Source organism: Leopardus geoffroyi, chromosome D1 (assembly GCF_018350155.1).
Source record: "Leopardus geoffroyi isolate Oge1 chromosome D1, O.geoffroyi_Oge1_pat1.0, whole genome shotgun sequence".
In the NCBI taxonomy this organism is placed as follows: Eukaryota; Metazoa; Chordata; class Mammalia; order Carnivora; family Felidae; genus Leopardus; species Leopardus geoffroyi.
In genome coordinates, this window is record NC_059329.1 from 72,075,473 (window position 1) to 72,092,454 (window position 16,982).

The 16,982-nt window shown below is 46.2% G+C and overlaps 1 long non-coding RNA gene across 1 annotated transcript; it reads right to left on the bottom strand.

Moving 5' to 3' along the window:
• Nucleotides 1-3,483: 3,483 nt before the first annotated feature.
• On the bottom strand, nucleotides 3,484-16,493 carry LOC123602584. Its single transcript, XR_006714510.1, has 2 exons — nucleotides 15,701-16,493; nucleotides 3,484-4,691 (listed from the first exon to the last, which is right to left on the bottom strand). It is a non-coding gene; the product is annotated as an uncharacterized LOC123602584 (long non-coding RNA).
• Nucleotides 16,494-16,982: the final 489 nt, after the last annotated feature.

Sequence of the window (16,982 nt, forward strand, 5' to 3'; positions counted from 1 at the left end):
TTGGAAGAGATTCTAGAATGCAGGAGTTGGGAAGAAAACAAGAGATCACCTAAAACGTTTTCATTTTCTAGATTTGTAAGCGGAAACACAATTTGGAATTAATCTGATTATCAGTCATTGAAACACTCCAAAAATAATATGAAACAATGATTATCATCTGCTTTATGTGGGTGAGGCTCAGTTGTGTTGACAGTTTTACTATCTGTAAAATAAGGATAATAATTCTGACTCCATAGGACTATTGTAAGGTTTAAATGAGAAAATACAGGAAAGTATCAATAGTTCTGTTAAGGTTTAAGGCTTGCTTAAGGTTACAGCCTGCCTTCAGGAACAGGGAGGTGTGGAAAACAAGGAATTTGTATTTTTTCTAGCTAGAATATTTTTTTACACCTTGGTTATTTACAAGTGGGTGGTCTAAAGTGTTAAGAAGTCTCACCATAACCCTTTGGAATAGCAAGAGGTCAGAGAGAAGAAACCTCTCTTTTATACTCGATGGCTGTCTCCGAACTAAGGTGGAGGCTACAAGGTTTCTATCCTGTCTGTCCCTGCTTGCCCCAACAGAAAGAGAGGGACTCTGGGGGTGCATTCAGAAGGACACAGAACTGATAGGAGGGGGCCCAAATGTTCACTTCCTGAAACATTGGGGAAGTTTACCCATGACTCGAGTTTGAACCAGGCCTTTTTCTGAGTGACCCCAAGGCAAGAATCTCTTGAGATTCCATCTGTCAACAGTTTACATTTCACTTGAACTTGCTCTAGAGCTATGGAGCCATGACTACTGGTGAGATGTTCTTTGTATAATAGCCTGAAATCAGGACAATTATTGTTGGCCGGGGTGCCCATTTTCATGGCAGTCTAGCATCTGATATTTACTGAACACTCACTATACACCAGGCAACCTGCTTGTTAATAAGCATCCCAAATGGGAAGGAAAGGGCCAGAAAGAGATCTGCATTAAAATCCTGTGCTGGCCACTCACAAGCCGTGTGGCTTTGGTCAATCCGTCTGGGCCTTGGCTTCCTTCTCTATCCAATGAAAGGAACATCTCAGGAGTCAATGTCTCTGGCACACTCTGGGGTTAGAAATATGCTTTTTCCTTCCCTCTTTCAAAAGCAGGCACTCTGGAGTGAGTGTGGCTTATGTTGTGGTTTCTTCACTATATATAGGACTTTAGTTCCCCTCTAACTTGTGAAATGGGACAACAGTAGGACTTACCTTATGCAATCGAGTAACCATGGGATGAATAAGTGTAAGTACATTCATATATGTAAGGCATTTAAGACAACCCCTGCCATATTCTAAGCTCTATACACATGTTAACTACTTTTATGGTTGCTTTCCTTCTACCTTTCCTCCCTTCCGTCTTCCCTTTCCCCACAGTCCCGATATGACCAAAGATCTCCTTCTGACACCACAGTCCATTTGCAGTTCTCAGTTTTCAGACCACTGATCTCTTCTCAGCATCAAAAGAGTTAAGATCCTTTCAAAACCAAATGCCTGAGCCACAAGCCGCTCCCTCTCCTTTTACAGAGGCTAAGGCCTTGATCATTTCTTAATGTAACTACTTCAGGAAATTTGTCGCGCTAATAATGTTAATATGCCTTATTTCTACACCGCTCACGCCCTGAGCTCTCAATCACTTCAAAACACAGTGATTGAAATTTTTCAAAAGTCTTTGATTTGGAAGTTGTTATGTAGAACACTAGTCAAGTATAAATATGGCAGAGTGATTTAAGGCGGTTGGAGCAATCCAAATGTTTAAGCTTGTTTCAAATAATTATCAATCTTTCTGCTCTGCATTTTCAACACCCCCCTTCATTGGAAGGAGTGGTCCTCGCCGAGGCCTGGAGCATGCTGTTGAGGCTGCCAAGTGCCTCTCCGTACCCCACACTGTGTCTCGTTGTCATAATCATGTTATTAAATGCTTAATGGTTTGTGTTGTTCCTAGTATCAGAGACTCAGGTCGCGGAGACAACTGGTCACCCTGGAATTAAAAGCTCATTCTATGCCTGCATCAATTCAGGGGGACTCTTCCCAAGCTACAGCTCTGGGGGTGTGCCGCCAAGGGAACCCATCTGTCGGTTCAGAGGCGCACGCAGAGGATCTGGCCGAGCATCTGCCTTGAAATCCTGGTCCCCAGAAGGTCCACATGATGCTATTGTGGTCCAGGACACCTTATGGGGACTATTCCTCAGCTTCTGGGCTCCACTTCTTATCTTCCAGCAGCGACGCCCATCTTCTTGGATCTGCTTGGATGGTGACAGATTCTCATGGTGGAGGTGGGGGTGGGGGTTGCCTGCTCTCTTTGCCCAGGTGCACATCACATATCCGCCTCCCTTCCTGTCCTGGGACATCTCTGACATGAAAGTGAGAGCAACCACGCAACCTGCTAGCCCTGTGCGCGTGTAACTGGGAACACGGTCAAGTAAATGGCCAGAGGACCACCTGAACCAATGGAGGAGAGAGGCTGATGGGTAAATATGTTTTTCCTTCGTGCTCTGACTTCTCATTTTCTGAGTCTCCTCCAAGGCATGGGAGAAGCATCGGTCACCTGTAGCACATCCTTGTATTGCCTTCCCCTCCTGCGCTGTCTCCCTCCAGCGGGCCTCCCTCCAGAGCCCTCCCTGCCCAAATAAACTACCTGCACAGAACAGCCTCTGCCTTAGATGCTGTTTCCAGGTGAACTCAGGAATTACCCACAGCCTAGAGGATTAAGCTCAGAAAATTCCCAGCCTGCCCTCACCCCTCCCAAATGGACATGGACGAAACTAGAGCATATGGATTCCCGAGAACAAAGGGAACGGACAGAGCCAGAGACACATTAGCGCAGAGGGACAAGGTGACCCAGTTGCCTGAGCACAGAGTGACCAGGGAGCAGAGCTACCTCAGCACAAAGGGTCTGCTTGACACAATGTTGTTTTTAGCACCAAAGAACCAGCGGTGAGATTAGTTCAGATGGCACAGTTACCATAAATGGCACAGGGGATGAAGGGCTTGAGCAGAGGGAGACCAAGAAATACAATTACTTTTGACAGAAGAAGCTTCAAGTAAAGAAGCTGCCTCCATATAAATGAGCCAAAGCCTAGAGTTTCCTTTGCATGGAAGAACCAGAGCCAAGGTTTCCGGCTCTCTCCCCCTGCACCACCACCACACACACACACACACACACACACACACACACACACGACCCCCCCACCCACCCTGCTGCTCCCACCCTTACCTGTGGAGAACATATGAGGGAGAGCATGGGGTTTGGGCTGGGGGGACCAGAGATGAGCTGGGGTCCTCAGGGACCTACCCTAAGCTGCCTGTGTGACTTGGGCAGCTCATACAACTGTGTGAGGGACACTTGTCTCTTCCATGAATGGGGAGTAAGTAATAAAACATGGGAGAGTGGTGATCAACATCCTCTGTAAAACTGTCAAATATTATGTACTTCCTGTTGATATTACCATCCCATACAAAATAGATGTTTCACTGAGGTCAAGAGGCATGGAAATTTATCATTATTATCACTGTTGTTATGATGATTATGAAATGAAATTTGTGTGGCTGTAGTTTGTATTTTCACACCTGTGGTGTCCTTTCATTCTGTCAAAAATTCACCTGGCAGGTTGTACCGTTTCCCCTTATTCTAGAGAGGAGGAAACCACAACTCAGAAGACAGTGACCTTCTCAACACACTGAAATGCCCAGCAGAGCCAGGGAACAAAGCAGGACTTCTGGGTGCATATCCTTCCCTGTGTTCCTGCTCCAACATATTGGAAAGGGGAGGTGGGGCCCCATATTTTCCAATTTTAATTGGAACGATGCTGGGAGATAATATTTCCACTTAAGAACTCTGAGATGATAGTGCTCTGTCTCCCTCTTCCCCGGGGCCATTCCTGGGTGGCACTTGCTTCCTACTGTCACATGGAGAAGCTTCTCAGGCCTATATTTATGTAATAAGATATGGCAGCCTGTGTATTTCTGGGACATTATTACATGCCTGGGGTGGCGGTAGGAGGCTGAGGCTAAGGAAGATTCCTTGAGCGCTGCTTTGGATATTATATCATGTATAAATCAAGATGGGGTAGGAGATAGTCAAGGGGGGCAGACAGCCACTCAGAAGGCAGTGCTGGCGTGGCTGTGACATCACCGCCAGCCAATCCCACAGCTTCTTCGTCTTGCAGAGTCTCCAGGTGATGTGAGCATTTGAGGCCTCAGAAGCATCCAGATTCAAAGTCATCCTCAGGACTCTGAAATGGTGGGGGTTGTTGAAGTCAGAATGTCACGCACCCCGTTGTGTCCATCTTGGGCAAGTGTGATGTGATCCAAGTGATTCTGGACTTAGAAGACTTGGAAAAGGCTGCCTTCCAGCACACCCATACTTGCCATTGGGTAATCGCTGGATTTGCACGTCTCAAGGTCTTGCGGGCTGTGGTTGTGGTTTTACACTCTATTTGGGGGAGAGGCCCTTACTCTCTGCCAGGTTAAATGACTAGCAGGCATTACAGATGGCTGCCGAGCTGATCAGAAACAGACCTCTGGGCTGATCTGTAACTGGATCCCTGAGCTCTGATGTCGCAGCCAAGGTTAGGCAAATCCAGGCCACACGCCGGTCTCTTTGGGGTGTTCTCGTGTGCGGCATCCAGGCTGTGATGAGGAACAGTAATATTTTCCAGAGGCTTTGCCCTCAGGGAACTGATAATCTGGAAGAAGGTATAAAAGAAATATGCTCAGATAAATCCGATATGGGGCAATAAAAAGAAATACAAGGACCAAGTCATGCTTAACTGTATGCTCAGTGTGTGGCAAAAAGTTGGGGATAATAGTTACTCGGTCGCTGACCGTCGAAGGGATAAAGTGCCCTTAGAGCTCAGAGAGCCAAAGGAGTCTAGGTTCTCCGAGCCTTAGGTTTCTGGGCTATAAAGAAAGGAAAGTGGGACTTCCTTTCCCTGTCTTTCTTGCATGTCTAGAGTGAGAAATTAAAAATTGAAAATTACATTATAAGCTGTAAAGCACTACCCAGTTGTCAGTGATTGCAATGAACCTGATGATCACACATCTAGCCAGCAGTAAGGGGAACGACTCCAAGAAAAGACTCTTGAGGGTTTGGGAGGTTCATCAACCCTTACAGCCTCTTTTGCCTCCTCCCCCACTATCAGTGATGTGGGCTGAGCCCGATTTGCAAAGACTTTCAACTGCTGGTCCCTTGGTAATGTCTGCCCTGTATACTCAGTTGAGTAAGACGATGAAATTTCCCTGGGACTCAGCGGAGGAATGTCCTGATCACTTAGTAATGTGGGCCACAGACCTGGGTTGGAGAATAACAGCATGCGTGGCATATATTTGGCCACTTTTGCCCAGACCCTTATTTCCTCATTCAGTGCAATAGCTTCCTAATTGGTCTTCATCTTCTGTTGTCATTCAACCCCAGTCCATCTTTCCCTCTGCCACCAAAGTAGTCTCTTCCCAACACATACGTTGAACTGTGACATTCCCCCATTAAAGTCATTCGAGAATCTTCTTCTTGTTCCACAGAATGTAACCAAACTCCTCAGCAAGGCCTACAAAGCCCTCAGTAACTTGGTTCTCACCTGGTTAAGTCGCTCTGGGTCTTGCGAAGACACACCAAGAGAGTACAGCCAGCTTCCTCCCCAAACACATCCTGCCTTAAACTATACTCATCTTTAGTACCCAATGCACTTATTGCCACCTCTGTGAAGTCTTCCCTCACCTTCTTCAAGTAGAATTGATCCCATCTTTTTTATCTCCACGTCACCCTATATAGATATCTATTATAGTATTTTTCTTGTGTAAAAATGCTATATTATCTTGCTTATTTATCTCCATCACTAGACCATGAACTTTGTAAAATTGGAGACCATGTTTCACATATATACCTTTGTATTTATCCTGCACTGTGTTTGGGATAAGATACGTGCTCGGTAAATATTTGAAGAACAAATAAATGAGATGGAGAATGTACTAAATTGGCCAGATTTATATACAGCCCTTTCTATGGGGCCCCTTCTTCATAAGTCATCATCCTAGGATCCAACTGGATCTAGGCAGGGTAGAGACCTAAGGTATCCATCCTGTAAGCTGGGTAGTACCTTATGAACTGCCCTATCAGGAGAACTCTGATAAGCAGGGGAAATGGTCACAAACCAATCAACCATGTCTTGTCTCTCAACTATCTGAACTTGAGATACAGATAGTCAATTAGCAGAAGCAGAAGGTAGAAAATACAAGGAGAATGTCAACTTGGTTACCACGAGATATCAGAAGCTACGAGTAAACAGGAATTATAAGCAAGACAAGGATGACATTTACATGGAGTAGAGAATAGGGTAGTTGGTTGATAAGGAAGTAGGGAGAAGCAATCAACTCTGGTCTCTGAGAGATTATCTCTAGAACTATCTTGGATCCTGAGCAATGTTTTGGTATCCACATTATATTCTAGCTACATTGTTAATCATACCAACACACACACACACACACACACACACACACACACACACACACACACAAAACAAGAAAACAAAAAACAAAAGCAAAACAAACCCTGAATGTGTTTCTGCTAAATTGAGAGGGTCTATTCGGGATGGTCTAATTTAAAATGCAAAGTACATGGTTTCATAAATAGTGCAGGTGGAATTCAAAGACCAGAGCCCTGTATGGTCAATAGTCGACCTCAGAGCTAAACAGGGATGGTCAGGGATGAAACCCATGGTGTGTAGGGAAACCTGGTGCCCAGTCCTGGTTTGAGCCTCACTCATGCAGAACTACTTAGATGTGTAGACATTGATTTCTACCTGGAGGTTCACCTCATCATCACATGCCTGGAGGAAAAAAGATTGACTTCAAAGAGCTGTGGAACTATTTGAATAGATGAAAAGCTACTGTTTATCAGGTAAAGAGCAGACAATCATTATATGAGTACTTCCCAAGCTTTAATGGACATTCAAATCACCTGGAAAACCTGTTGAAATTCAGATTCTAATTCTGCTGGAATGGGGTGGGGCCTAAGATTCCTCCCTTCTAACAAGCCTCCAGGGGACCCAGCTGCTGCTGGTCTGAGGGCCACATTTTGAGTAGCAAGGCTCTACGTGATCCCAGAGGGAAGAGCCAGAACCCAGTGGAGGAAGTTAAAAGATAAAAGTTCTAGCTAAGGAATCCTCTACCCGCTCAGAGCCCTGTGGAATGGAATGTGGTGCTTCGGTGTCGAAAGAGACTGAGTAGAAGTTAGGCAACAATATGGCAGACACGCATGACAGACAGTGGACCACCACAGTCAACTGCAAAGTCGTTTGTTGATTTTGATAACTATGTACCTAGTTGACTATTTTTAGACATCTAAAATTTTACATCATGTATTTATTCTTTTTTATACATCACCTATTTAATTCATTTATTTCTTAATAGGGGATTTAAAATAGTAAACAGCTTACTAAATAAAATGATTAACTAATTTAAATAAATACTTTTATTAGATCTAGCATACAAGTTCCAGAGGGCGGGGACATATTTTGCCTGTTGTTTTTTTTTTTTTTTTTTCACTGATGTGCATCCAATACATGGTAGGTATTTGATGTTTGTTGAATGAATGAAGGCTCATAAATCTGAAGGCAGACATGAAACTTTATCCATGGGCCTTGTCTAGTACATCTCAAAAAATGTGGTAGCCCTGCAAAGTATTCCAGTTATAGTTTTAAAAATGATGAAACAAAAATTCTTCAAAATTCAAATCACTTGACATACCAAGATTTTGGATGAGGAAGCGTGAGGCAGGCTGAGGGACAAAGCACAAACTAGCACCGCCCCCCCCCTCCCCCGCCCCCCCAGCCCTGGCAGGACGTGTGTGATATTCCTTGGACACTCCTGGCTACCCCAAAACAGGAAAGGACAAAAAAAAAAAAAAAAAAAAACCAAATGGTTAAACTGATAAGAGTCTCCACCAGTTTACCAGAAAAAGGCAATCCCATCAACAGCCTAAAGTCCAGGAACTCCCTACTGTGTTAATGCCTTGCTAAAGGGAAAAACAACCTTAGCTTCACAATGGCTAGGCCTCCAGTAAGTTTTTAGCATGTGAAAGTCTCTTTGGAAATACCCTATTGACTTTACCTCCCCCAAGTCCAAGGTATATAACCAGCCATTCTACACAAGTCCAGGACAGCTCTTCCTGCCCCCCCGGGTGGGTCCTGTCCCCTGTGCTTTAATAAAAACACAATTTTGCACCAAAGACATCTTCAAGAATTCTTTCTTGGCTGTCGGCTCCGAACCCCCTGAACCCTCTACCACCCCAAAACTTCATCAGCATTAATGCTAAGTTTTACTTTTAACAGAATTTTGATCAAGACATGAAAAGATTAAAAGCCCTATAAAAGATAGGATGCTTTGGTTACTCTGGAAAAACTAAAAGATTTTACGAAGGCGTCTTTAGACGTCCCAGAGTTGCCTTTCCGGTCAAGTTTTCCTTCTGAACCTCCATCATTTTGTCCCATCTACAGGTCAAAACATCATGGAGATCTAGGTTAGGACTCCAATGCCAATGACATCTCTAAAATACCGTAGGGTGCCTACTTTCATAGTCTCTGGATGCCACATGCTGCCCACCGTGTGAAATTTTTCCTAGTGCCCACATGACTGCCCGCGGGTAGCCAGGGCCAGGCCTCCTACCAGCCAGCGCCTTTCTGTCAGCAGGGACAGGCGTCTGAGGGCTGGCCAGTGTCAACATGGCCGCATTGCTCAACCCTCTGGCATCTCTTATGTTCTTCATCTCCCTTTTAGGCCATTTTACTCTCGTCTTGGATATTCTCTCTCCTCTCCACATTGGTTTTCTGAACTCTGACCCCTTTGGCCAGTAGACCCATAGCTGGAATCTTTCTGAGTGATCTTGTTTCTGTCCCCAACTTAAACTGGCTTCCGGCTTCTTTCCTATTCATATTGCAGAGCAGACCCGGGAGCTCTGGAGTTTCCTTCACACGCCCTCCCCCAAATCCTAAATCGGCTCCCCCAGGCTTTGTTCTCTTTCTCCTCAGCCTTCCCCAGAGCCAGAGTTCTGGAAGGACATCAGGCGTTACCTGCAGCAGGCCCTTCCCAGCCCACTGCGGTGTTGTTAGAAGGAAGGTGCAGCCGGCCCTGTTCTGCCTTCCTTCTCTTCGTTTGCAGCCCACATCCTTAGGCAACAGGTCAGCCTCAGACCCTAAGACCCTGCTACAGCATCGCTCCGACACGGAGAAGGAAATGGGACTGAGAATGAACTCAGGCCAAACAAAAACTATTTTTGATTGTGCCTTTTTTTTTTTTTTTGAGGCACACCATAACTCGTCTGCCTGAAGGAAAGTGGTGATATTCCAGCGTCTGTTTGATAAGCACATCAGACAAGCCCACGGATCATGGGAACCAAGAGAAAATGGCACTGTGGGGTTACGTGAGCCTCGGATGCATTCCCGGACACAGCAAGTGTTATTGTGGGATGACACAGACCAGAGCTCAAAGCAGATGCTGGTTTGTCCTGTTCTCAGAGAAAATGCCGGCTGGAAATGGATCTTTGAGACAGGGTCAAAAGCAGCAATGCTCTTTCTGGCTGGTAGCCCTCTCATCCAAGCCTTGTCTCCACAGAATCTCTCTGGGAAAAAGACAGACCCCAGAAAAATCTATGTGACTATCTTTAGAATTAATCGTGATTGATGCTCATCCAAGCTAGTGACTGGATCCAGGACAGGGAGAGAGATGTCTGACCACAAGCCTGAGTAGGATATTTTCCAACTTTGCTTTCTGTCCCATTAAAATCTCATCAGGACAAACCCTTTGGGAGACCTAAGACAGTCCCCCCGGAAGCATTTGGAAAAGCAGATATCTGGGCAAGAAAGAGGGCGTCGATTTAGATGTTCGCCACTGGACGGGGATAATAACAAGAATGGGGCAAACAGAATCATCAGAACTGATGAGAACCTTGGAGATCCTCAAGTCTTGATTTTGGAAAGGAAGAAAGTGGGGCTCAAGAGAAATGAGGACACGTCCAAGGTCACACAGTCACAAGGTGTAGGGGGAAGGTGAGCCAGGACGCAGACTCAGTTCTGCGGACACCCAGCCCAGGCCTTTTTCCTTTGCACTGAGCCTTGAAGGACAGCCTAGGAATTGGCGAGGACGCTGCTTCCCTTTTCTGCTGCTCTGGGGCTAGGGAGAAATGGGCCAGGGCCTAAATGCAGCTCTCAGGGAAGTCTCTAGCAGGTTGTCAAGTGCTCCTGCCAGTGCTGAGCTGGCAAAGGAGGGTGGGGAGAAGTGCTTAGAAATCCTGAGCACTGCAAGGTGGCCTGTAATTGTAAAATTCCATTTCCTTTCAATTAGCAGCTGATTGCATTTGATGAGCTGCAACATTGTTTCCTCCGTGTAGATTAGGAGTCAGAGCAGTCAATGAGCTGTGAAATTCTCTCCCTGCTGAAACAATAGACAGTGATTAAAGCGCAGCTAATCCGATCATTATAGCTAGAGCCCACTGATCATTAGCTGCTAACCAGATCCCAGAGAGCAGCTCCAGCCCAGCCGGCCAAGGCAGACGGGATGTTGCAGGTAAGTGCTACTGATATGCTGGCTTCCCTCCTCTCCATTCCCAGAAGTCTCCGGTGGGCCCAAGGGCCAGGTGAAAACCAGGATGCCACCGTGGAGGCGGGGAATGGGCCTGACAAGGACAGGGAGGCAGATGTAAGAGATACGAGATAGAATTCCAGCCACCCCCCCCCCCCCCCCCCCCCCCCGCCGCGCCGTACACACACTCTGTTGTTTGTTGTTTAACCTCTGAGCCTCAGATAAGTTATTTGCCCCAAATCCTCAATAATACCTTCCTTGTGTGGTTGTTCTAAGGATTAATATCACAGCCTAGGTAAGATCCCTGGCATAATGCTAAAAGTCAGTAATAACACTAACTAGCATTTCGAGTGTTTGCTACGTGCCCAGCACTGTTCTAAGGGCTTTATATGGATTAACTTGTCTAATCCTCATAACAGCCCTGATAAAGTAGATGCTATTATTATCTCCATTTTTTTTTTTTTTTTTTTTTTCCCCCAGTGAGGAACACAGAAGTTCGGTAATGTGCTGGAAATCACTGAGTGACAGAGCTGGGATTTGACTCAGGCCAGGGCAGAGGCCCTGCTATTAACTACCCCACTTTGCTGCTTCCCAGAAAATGTTAACACTCATTGTCTCCTTTTCCTGGGCCTTCAGTTTTGAAACTTTATTGTGTGGATTAGCCAGAGAAGGTGTTAAAAATGCTGATCCTCAGCCCCAAGCCCCAGAGATTCTGATTCAGTATGTTAAGGACCAGAAACAGGAGCCTGGGTGTTACTAATCTCCATCCGCCATGCTGGTGCAGTGGCCCAGGACCTCCCTGGAGAAGGTTCTGGTGAGGAGCGATGTATCTGCATCTCCTAGCCTGATGAGAAAAGCCACACTGCGCTTATAGAGGACTAGACAGAGGCAGAAAGCATAGGCTCTCAGGTTTGCAGCTGTTCCTTTCCTTACAAGACTGGCCATATAAATCCTCCAGAGCAGGACACCTTTAAGAGTAAAAGGGGGAATGTTTATAATTATTTCCAGACAACAGGGATTCCCAGGCAGACTGGGCATGGGGCACTGCTGTGCCCTGCCCCCCTCCCTTGGTTCTCGCCTCCAGTGCTGAGGTTCTGTGACAGCGAGCACCTGTGGAGCAGGACCAGCCTCGAGCACTGGACAAGCGGGAACAGTAGAGTTGATGTCCCCAAAGCAGCATCAACCAATGACAGATAGGGAGGCTGTGGATAAATGCCCCAGCATCCTGGCCTTCTTGACTGGTATAATCACTCTGAAAATGTTCCGCTCCGTTTTCCAGAGTTCCCCCACAGGGCTGAACTTCGGCTGTCCACCATCATAAATCAGTTAGAACTCAAATGTTGTTGTCTTCCTTCCCTTCGCTATTTTATGTTTCACATCTTTGCCGGTTCTTTCCTGGAATCAGCTCCCGAATGAGTTACGTATCCCCCATATCCCTTCCCCAGAGTCTCCTTCTGAGCTCAGAAACAGTTACTGTTTCTGTTTCCTCAAGAATAAACTGGAAATCGGGGCGCCTGGGTGGCTCAGTCGGTTAAGCGTCCAACTTCGGCTCAGGTCATGATCTCGTGGTTTGTGAGTTAATCTCCCGCGTCCGGTTCTGTGCTGACAGCTCAGAGCCTGGAGCCTGCTTCAGATTCTGTGTGTCTCTCTCTCTGCCCCTTCCCCCACTTGTGCTCTACCTGTATCTCTCTCTCGAAAGTAAATAATAAAAAAATTTTTTTTAAAGAATAAACTGGAAATAACAATTGGTGACACATGTAAATCATAGGACATGGCAAGCACTCAACAGAGGAAAATGCACAGTTCCCTTGTGACTGTAAACGGTGAGAATACAGGTCACTGCTCTGGTTCGCATCTGGAACCATCTTTACTTCCGATGCTGCTATTGCCTCTTGTTCCTCCTCTGGATTGTTGCAACACTCCCCCGTGAGGACACCTGCTCCTCTCGCATTCAAGGTGGCCTCGAGGCCACGCCAGGGTGCTGTTCCCCTTTTCATCACTACCTGCTGTATTCCAGGCAGAGTGCTAGGCTCTGAGAAAGTGCAATGTAGTGTTTTTAAATCCGTTTTGAGAAATGACTCAGGATGACCACTTCTGAAGGAGAACACAAAACTTACATACCGAATGCAGAAATCTAACACTTCCATGAACATCGGTACACATTTCTAAAGTCCCGAGTTTATCATCACTCTCTGAAATACCTTTCATCACTGCCACTGAACAAAGTCCGCATGTAACTTTCAAGGTCACTTCGTAACCTCTCAGCCACCCAAAAGCTTCGCTGACACTGTTTCTGCTCAGAGGCCTCTCCTTGCAGAGAAAATGCCGCAGAAAACCCCCTCTGCACGGCTAGCCCTTCTTCCCACTCTTCGTTCAAGTGAGACCAATGCGAGGTACGCTCGCCTACTCCTTTTAATTTTTTGCCAAGCACAGTTGAACAGTTGAATGATTTCAGTCATTTCTACCTATGGTTTCCTCCTTAAAGCTAATTAGTTTCTTTTCAAGTAATTGCAAATAGTACATTTTCCAGGCCCTTGGAGTCAAGGCTGACAACTAGCTGGTTGGAGTGGGCTCTTATCAATAGCTCACGGAAATTAGACGCGCAAACATCACACTGGGTCCCCAAGGGTTGCTCTGAGTTGTTGAGAATAAATAGCTCATGGAAGTCCCAGGGCTCTTTTATGAATGGTCCCGCTGATGCAAAAGCTCTGGGATGGTGTGGGCAATGGGGTAGTCAGGACATTCCCTAAGTGTCAACAAGATCAGCTCCCCATGCACAGGATTTGCTGTGCCCTAGACACTGTCCTTGAGGCTGACTGTGGTCCCAGAGACAGGTGCTGCAGGGTGGGGGCTGGGGGTGGAAGAGAAGAGATTGGGAAGGTTTAAAGAGTGGACAATGATGTTCCCTGGAGAAGGAGGGACAGACAGGCTTCATGGAAGACCATGTCTTCAGACCAGTCAGCCTGATTGGCCATTCCCAGTACCTCTAGCAGGTACCCTCCAGGAATCAAACATGGGTTCAGGCCTATGAAGTTCTAGTTCAGTCTTTGGGACATGATGAGAGCTCATTCCCAGATCTGCTGTTCCCGTCACATCTGGTGTTATGTACTGAGGGGATTTCTTTTATTCTTCTTTCCCTTCAATTTTAACAGCGTTGTCTTAGACCTTGGACGAGGAGGGCAGACTTTTTCAGACTCCACAGTTCAGTGCATGTTGTGTATCATCACAAGCCCATGCAAGCCCCTTTACCCTTGGGTTCATTTCCTAAGGCTGCCATAACAAATTGCTACAAACTCAGGCTTAAAGCAACACACATATACTGTTTTATAGTTCTGCACACTAGAAGTCTGACTTGGATCTCCCCGGATAAGATGAAGGTGTTGACAGGGTGCCTTCCCTTCTGGAACTCTCTAGAAGAGAATCTGTTTCCTCCCCTTTTCTAGCTTCTAGAGGCCTTCCACCTCCATCAGCTCTTGGTCCCCTCTCTCCAACTTCAACGCTGGCAACTTTGGGCCTAATCCTTACTTATGCTGCCATCACTCATAAATAGTCACATCTTTCTCCGACCCACATTCCTGCCTCCCTCTTCCACTCTTAGGGACCCTGGAGGTTACACTGGGCTCACCTGGATAATCTAGGCTAATCTCCCTACATGCTGATTAGCAATGTAAATTCCATCTGCAACCTTAATTCCCCTTTGTCACATAACAAAACAGATCCACAGTTCTGGGGATTAAGTTGTGCACATTTCAGGGGGTGGGGGCATTATTCTGCCTTCCACAATCCCCAATCTTACTCCTGTTCTTTGTCCTTGTCGGCATCTACTCTAATGTGCACATGTATTTAATACGTGCCCTGAAACACACATTTCCTTGTAAGCATACCATCAGTGTAGTTTTTTGAGAGAGAGAGAGAGAGAGAGAGAGAGAGAGGATCCCAAGTAGGATCCATGCTCAACTTAGAGCTAATCATGAGACTCAATCTCACGACCTGAGCCAAAATCAAAAGTCAGAAATTCAACCAACTGAGCCACCCAGGCGTCCCTATGTACATGTTTTTAATTGGCATATATGGTATTGTTCTATGTTCTGTGTGTGGTATTGTTCTTCCATTTGTCACTGAACACAATTTATTTTTAGAGAGAGACAGAGAGAGAGCACAGGAGTGTGCGTGCACAAGTGGGGGAGGGGCAGACAGAGAGGTAGAGAGAGAGACTCTCAAGCAGGCTCCACATCTGACCATGAGATAATGATCTAAGCTGAAATCAAGAGTCAGGAGGTAAACCAACTGAGCCACCCAAGCGCCCCATGGACACCACATTTTTAAGGTCTCCCGCGTCGTTCTGGACACACTGAGTTTGAGGCTGCTAATGACTGCATGCCGGTTCATAGTTTGCGTTGGCCTTGGTTTACTCATCCACTCTTCCATGAGTGACTCCTAGCCCGCCATTACCCACTCCACACGATGTCATGACAGATATCCTTGCTTGGGTCACTGTGGACCTACGTAAGCATTTCTCTGCAAAACACATCGAGGCTAGGATTGCTGGGTCCCAGGGTATATATCCCTACTTAATGTCACCAGTGAATATTTGATTCTCTTGGTGCTGTGCTAGCTAGACAGGGACCAGTATAGGCTCAACTCCTCTTTACCATGATGGTGGTGCAGTGTCTTCCCATATCAAGCCTCTTGCCCGGGAGCAGAATGCCCACTTTGCATGTCTCTGATGTGGATTTTTGTGTCCTGCACAGGTTTCAGTGTCACTAAATTGTCTGTCCTCCGGTAACGTTTGGAGTCTCTGTCTGCTCTCCTTCTTCATGTGTGAAGCACTGTGACCAACCCCGGGCTTCATTAGAGAGGTTTGTTCTGTGGCTCTGTAAGTTCAGTTTTATTTCTATCCCTTCTCCTACATCTTCATGCCTCTGGACTCTGGCAATTCAACAAATATTTCTTGAGCACCTATTGGCTGGAGTATGTTACCCCCACTCCCCACGCTGGACACCGAGGATGTGGAAGGAACAATTAAAGGGCTACCGTGTGGTGTCCTGTCAACCTCCAAAACTCAGCTTACATCCATTTACTTCTCCCCAAAACCAACTTAGACCAAGCCAACATCACTGGTCACCTGGACAATTGCTTTTGTCTCCTACTTGGTCTATCCATTCCTACTCTTTGCCCCATCTAGTTCTTTCTCCAACCAGCAGCCAGAGTTAGCACTTGAAAATGTAAATCAGAGCCCATCATTCCTCCATGTCTGTTGACATCCTATTGCTTATACAATAAAATCCATATTCCGTGGCCTTGTTTACAAAGCTCCATGACAAGTGGTAGAACATTTGACGGCAAAGTTCCATGACGGCTCCCTGCTGCCTGTCTCTCTGACCTCCTCCATGTTTCGCTCTTCTTCATTCACCAAATCTCAGCCACATTGGCCTTCTTTCTCTTTCTGGAATAGGTCAATCTGTTCCTGCCTCTTAGCCTTTGCATTGGCTGTCCCCTCTGCCTCAAATGTTCTTCCTCCCGAGCTGCTGACGGCTTGCTTCTTCTCATTACCCATACTCTGGTCTTGTTTTTCTGGATAGTGCTTATTTATTTATTAGCACTATTTATTTATTCATTTATTAATGGTTTTATTGCTTGCCTTCCTCCATGGAGTGTGAGCTTCACGAGAACGATTTTATCTGCTGGTTCGCGTCTCTATCAGCATGTAATATACTGCGTGGCACAGAGCGGGCACTCCAACTTGACTTTTGAAGAATAAATGAAGGAGTCTCAAGCAGTAGTCAGGCTTGGCTATTGTCATCTGCAGAAAGCTGTTAAAAATACTGGCATCCAGGTCCCACCAGACCAAATGAATCAGAACCTCTGGGCGTAGGGCTGACACTTTGAAAAGTATCCCAGACAAATGTGCATCTGGAGTTGTAAGCCACCCATTTGAAAGGTAAGTGCCCATCTTAAGCAAGGCAATTTAGGAACTTTCCCCGGGATGTTGTATCTAAACTCAGGAGAGTGATAGATAACTTTCTCTTGATTTCTGGCATTAAGTGGAGGTGCCATAAGCCTGGAACTGTCTGCAGCCACATCAGCCAGGACTCTGCCATCATCCCTGGCTACAAGGAGGAAACCCAGTTGTGGGAGAAAAGACAAGGACCAACTCACAGAGAAGTTGAGCCATTTCAAGAGGGAGGGCGGGCATGGCAGGGGGAAGTCAGAAAAACACTGGCGATGTTGTGGAAGTCCCCACTGAAATGTTTTTTGTTTTTTGGTTTTTGTTTTTTTTTCTGCTCAAGCTGGTGGGGGCCGGGTTTCCGTCCCTTGCAACTAAAAGAATCCTGACCAACACTCCGTCCAAGCAAATAATTGTGGGCCAGAGAAGGACGATTTAAATGGAATCCAGAAGACAGAAT